Here is a 6000-nt window from a genome sequence, read left to right as displayed (position 1 = left end):
TCCCCATATTAAATTTATGAGGCTATTTTTAGAAATTTTAAATTTATGGTTTTCCATATGCTTTTAACATATTTCGTTGCATTAGATTCAACCCATTGTACTAATTCAAGAGTTAACTTTTGTGTCATGGAGAACTCTTATCAGACTATAACCTAGGGACACCCCACTCTCCGAATAATATTTTTTAAATATATAAGATTAAAAAGGAAATCAATTATATTGTGATATAATTATTAATTTTTAAATTAATGGACCATAAATTAAGAACTTGATCTAAACTATAGATATCTTTTTGTATATTGTCTTTTTTTCCTTAAATATTCCTATCACTTGCTTCATCTGCAAAATTCAGTAGTCTACATAAGCAGTCTATTAACCAGAAGTTGGTGTAGCTTCCCTGCTAATTATAGAATTGTAACCATGATATTTTGTTTTTGTAGGTGGGAGAAATGACAAGAACTATATCACAACCACTCTGTTGTCTTTGAGCACTTAAGGGAAGCATTTTATTCTATTAATTAAACAGATATGTGGAAAATCCCATGAAGGATGGTTCATCTGGAGTTTTATAAACATCATTTACTTATTGCACAAGGGAAAGATGGCAAAAGTTAGAGGGAAATGTCAAAGGAATTTACTGTAACTAACAATATTAAACATGACAAAATTCTTGCTCCATTACTATTTGTTACTCACTTTTGAACAATGCTTCCTAGGGCCTTCAGAGATTCCAGTTTGGGAAATAGCACTGATCATCTGATGAGTATGTTCTATCTGCAACACATTGACAGTAAGCAAAATGCTGGTAGCAATTATTCAAAAGCCTTCAGAGGTCAATGATTACATACTAGTGGCTCGTAATTAGAAAGAAGCACAATGCTTAGACTCATTTGCTAAGGCTACTCTTCTTCTCTTTAGTCTGATAGACAGTGCCAAAAACAATAGAAGTCTTTATCTAACACTAACCAGTAAATGTATGTGAAATAACCATCCATATGCTAAATGGTTTGCTCCTGAAAAATCATGGTTCACTCTACTACTTTATTCTATCATTTCTTAAGAAACCATCCTCAGAAGAAGGGGGAAAAAGTCACATGTTTGGCAAAATCACTCCGTCTGAAGGGTTTGCTAAGCATTTGAGAAAGTATAGCAATGGTAAGATGAGTATCAAAATTAACACTACGGAGTCCTTGCAATCACTCCTTGCTATTAAGGGAAACAAAGTGTCTTAGTAGTCACTTAATATTTATTTAATTAAATCTCATTAGCCTCCACTACCTAATATACTATAAGTGTCAGAACACCACCTCATTGATTATTCCATGTTACAAGTAAGAAAGGGGAGTATTTTCCAAGCAGACTATCCAAAATGATGAAACATGACTTCAAGAATGAACCAGTTTATATTTCTACAACTTTCTAACTCAAGAACCTCCAATATATGGTTCCTGGCAAGTATTTTCTTCTAGATCCAGCTGAATAAACTGGGAACATAACTTGAGAAACACATATGATTGTAAAATCTATATCAGATTGGGGACAGTGAAGTGACTCAGCAGATAGAGAATCAGACCTGAAAATTGGAGGTCCTGGGCATAGGACAATCTGGCCTCAGACACTTCCTAGCTGTGCAACCCTGGGCAAGTGACTTAATTACTGTTTCTAACCCCTTTTTGTTCTTCTACCTTAGAATCAAAAAATAATATTGATTCTAAAATGGAAAGTAAAGGTTTTATAAAAAATCTGTATCAGATTGCTTGCTCTCTCAGGGAAGGAGGAGAGCAATGAAGGGTGAGAATTTGGCTCAAACTTTTTTAAAAACAGGTTTAAATTATTTATGTCATTGAGAAAATATTATTTTAATAAGTTATTAAAAAGAAATGTATGTTACTAGAAATTCTAGAAAATGTTGCTTCTAGCTTAATGTTTTGGGGAGTAAGGATGTTCACTGGACAGAGATCCAGGCTTGGAATCAGGAAACCTGAGTTTAAGTCCAGCTTCAGACACTTAATACCTATATGACGCTGGGAAAGTCACTTAACCCTGTTTGCCTCAGTTTCCTCATCTGTAAAACGAGCTGGAGAAAGAAATGTCAAACACTATGGTATCTCCTCCAAGAAAACCCCAAATGTGGTCATGAAGAATCAGACACAAGCAAACATCAATGAAAGCTTAATATTTGACTTATTTTATGCTAGTTTTATTATTTTGTCAAATTGATATAACCTGTACACATTGGTACATTCCTTTAAAATTTTTGGTTGTCATCTTTTGTTTTTACATCACCTTTTGTTTCCCAATATATCCTTCCCCAGTCCCCTTTTCCTTTCCAAAGGGCAATCAGATAATAAATAATAAAAGAAAAGAGAAAATAATTCAGCAAAAGTAACCAGCACATCAGCCAAATAAAATAGAATACGAAGTATGCCATACCTGTGGACCTCTACATCTCAAAAGAAGGGAGTGAGGTGCTATGTCATATTACTACTCTGAGGGCAGGTTTGTTCATGAAAATTCTGCAATATTCATCTTGGGCTTGTCATTTTTGTAAAATTTATCCATTTGTTTTTTTACAAATTCATGCTCTGGATCACCCTTCTTGGTTCCAATGTATAACCTAGGAACTTTGGTGCTTGCTTCCACCTGTGTGTTGGAGTACTAGGACTTGCCATTTAGACCTGATGGGGCAACCTTTAAGGGTCCTATGGTCCTTCCTCTTCTTTAGGAACTTAGTAAAGAGATAGATGATAGGGTAGGGGTGCTATATCAGTTAAAAGAAGAGATATTTTCTAACTTGTGCTCTTTATCTTTGCTCTTTCAGGGAGCATCATGTAGCTTTTCAGCCCTGTGTAGAAAAAGATTGGTCTTTCTCCATCTCCTCATTAAAGCGCCTACACCCATGTAGTACAGAAGAATTCATCTAGGTTTGAGTTTTCTTCGAGGTTTTTTTATATCTTACCAACATTCATATTTTTGTATTTGTTTTCATTTGAATTAAGTAGATGTTTGAACAGCAATTTGGAAATGGATGTCAATGATGCCTGTCAATTGACTACCATTATTAATAAGCACCTACTATGTAAAAGAATTTTGATAAGTGCTTAAAATACAAAGAAAGGCAGAAACACAGTTTCTGCCCTAAAGGATTCACATTCTAAAAAGGGTTGCTGCTGTGCATTTGTGTCTCATTTAGGGTTTTCTTGGCATACTAGAATGGTTTTCCATTTCTATCTCCAGCTCATTTTTATAGATGAGGAAATTGAAGCAAAAGGATTAAATCACTTACCCAGGATCACATAGTTAGTAAATGTCTAAGGTCAGATTTGAACTCAGGAATGGGAGTCTCTCTGACTCCAGTACCAGCACTATATCCACTGCATCACCAAGTTACCTCTAAAGAGGGAGAAGCATACAAATAACTAGGTACTTAAAAAAAAATATATATATATATATATGTGTGTGTGTGTGTGTGTGTGTGTTTGTGTGTGTGTGTGTACATATATACATATATAATGAAGTTAATCTCAGAAAAAAAGTCCTTTTGCAAGAGATGGGATTAAAGATGAATCTAGAAGGAAACCTAGAGTTAGAAGGAAAGATAAGAAGGAAAAATATTTCAGAAATGAAGCACAGCCAGAGAAATGGCAGAGTAGTGTTGTTTTCAAGGGATCCCAAGTAGACCAAAGTAGATGGATTATAGAGTTCTTAGAGGAGAGTAAAGAAGACTGGAAAAATAAGCAACTTTTTTTTTTCCTTCCCAATCTCAACTCCTTAGTTCAGCAATATAGTCTTTTCTATCCTGAATCCCTTGATTGTCCTTCACATCTTGCCAAACCCCAGGCCTGGATTAATTCCACCATCTGCATCCTTCATACATGCTGCTGAAGAGAACTGAAGTAAACTGGATACACTACAGATGTGTTATCTAATCTCAGTAGGACCTTCACAGCAGCAATGCAATTCTACTGCTTAATTGGGTTTTTTTTATCTCAATCACCACAGAGACTATTCCAAATCTCTTCATTTCTCCTCAAGCTTCCCACACTATCCCTTTTTTCTTCCTCTCTCTGATGAGGACATTGCCTCATACTTTACTAGGAAAATTGAGGTCATTCACCATAAGCTCCTTCTTCCCTTCTCCTTATAACACTATCTCTGAATATCATGTTCTATTAACTTTCCCTTTACTCCATTTTCTGATGAAGAATTAGGCCTTCTCCCTTCAAATTACTCTATAAGTAAGAGTCTCTTGCCACATTTTCCAACAGATATTTCTTATACTCACTTTCCCCACCCCTTTTCTCTATAATCTCATAGTAGAATCTCCCTAATTTAATGGTTTATTTCCTACTACCTAGATACATGGTCCTGTTTCCCCCACCCTAAAAAATTATTTTTTAAAAACCCTTTGCTAGGCTGTATCACTGTTAGCTGGCATCCTAGATGTCTCCTTTCTTTCTCAGCCAAATACCTAAAGAAAGTGGCCTGCCCATGTTGCCTCCTCTTCTTCTCAAACTCTTTCCCATATATTGTGCAATCTAGCTTCTGACCCCATTACTCAATAAAAATTCATTTCTCCCAAACTGGAAATCTTTTAATTGCTTTTATCTAATGGCCTTTTCTCAATCTTTATTTTCTAACCCTTTCCAGGACTTCTCACTGTTGATCTTCCTCTTCTCCTGAATATACTCTTCTAGGTTTTTATAGCATTGCTTTCTCCTAGTTTTCCTACATGCCTGTCAGCTCCTAGCAAGTTTCCTTTGCTGTGTGGAAACATAATAGAGGATTCCTTCATAGTTAACTTAAAATAGTAAGAAATGATTTCTTGAGCCTAAAATCCTTTCCAGACTTTATCCCTCACGAAAATGTTGTAAAAGGGTGAGAACAAAAGCCAGAATGAGGGACTAACTGTGAAAATCAAATTTAAAACAAGGGGTGTTTCAATCTAGTTAAATGTACTTCATCTCCACCCCATGAAGTAACTGGTCTATGATCTACCTAGGAATTTGCAAAAGATTAAGATATTGATTCTTTCTGATTAATTTATGGGAGTCGTGAGAAGAATGGTCAAGAAAATAACTGAAAAGTTATTGAGTACTGCCCTATTTTATGGAGTGAAACGTTGACACCAAAGTATTCCATTCATTTAGAGTACTGTAACTTTTCTCTTGTTGAATATTCTTATAGATGTTATTTTAGATTGTCCTAGAATAGAGAAACATGTCTAAAAGTATGTCAGTTAGACATTTTAAAGAGAGGAATTATTTTATCTAGAATATTAAATTAATTTGTAAAATCATTTTTGTTGATTGCTGTTTAAAATGCAGAATATAGTATTAATTATTTTTCAGTGCCTGGAATATCATTCATGCCACTAGTTGATGGACCAAACTCTTCCCTATTCTAGACCTTCTTCTTTTCTCTACATTCTCTCATTTGATGATGAGAGCTCCCATGAATTGAGTTGTCACATCTATGTAGATGACCTCCAAATATAATAGATCAATCCCTAGTCAGTCTCCTAAACTCTATATTCACATAAGCAGCTACCTATTAACCACATCAAAGCTATATTTACTATAAGAATTCAAACTTAATATCCTCAAAACATGAATCATTGTCTTTCACCCCAAACTCAACTCTCTTCTAAACTTCACTATTTCTGCTGAAGGTACTATCATCCTTTGGGTCAAGTTAAAGGGATTTTCTTAATCTCTCCCTTTGTCTCCTTAAGAGCCTAGAGGTAAGGATTTCTTAGTAGATCAGAACTGACAGTAGTCTGTGAGCCAGAGCAAAAGATTCCATTACTAGGGAGACCAAGACTGAGGAGAGGAAGTAGCCAGCCCTCTGACAGGAAGTTAGGGGGAAGAGAGTTGGTGAGTGAGGAGAGAAAGGAAGCAGCTGCTAACAGTTGAAGGTCTTTTGCCTCTGGGATCTCTAGAAAGTAGGAGGTCTGTCTCCAAGGCAAGGATCTGTTGGCAGTTAGCTACTGACAGTAGG

At 35.5% G+C, this 6000-nt stretch overlaps 1 long non-coding RNA gene across 1 annotated transcript in view; it reads right to left on the bottom strand.

Moving 5' to 3' along the window:
- Positions 1-260: 260 nt before the first annotated feature.
- Positions 261-6000, bottom strand: part of LOC130456308 (uncharacterized) — a 129630-nt gene continuing 123890 nt past the window's right edge. Inside the window, exon 4 of the long non-coding RNA XR_008914956.1 lies at positions 261-774. This is a non-coding gene — a long non-coding RNA (uncharacterized LOC130456308). The remainder of the gene's footprint in view (positions 775-6000) is intronic.

This window comes from Monodelphis domestica, chromosome 1 (genome assembly GCF_027887165.1).
Source record: "Monodelphis domestica isolate mMonDom1 chromosome 1, mMonDom1.pri, whole genome shotgun sequence".
In the NCBI taxonomy this organism is placed as follows: Eukaryota; Metazoa; Chordata; class Mammalia; order Didelphimorphia; family Didelphidae; genus Monodelphis; species Monodelphis domestica.
Note: the sequence above shows the minus strand (reverse complement) of the source record. Positions and strands in the feature narration are given on the sequence as shown.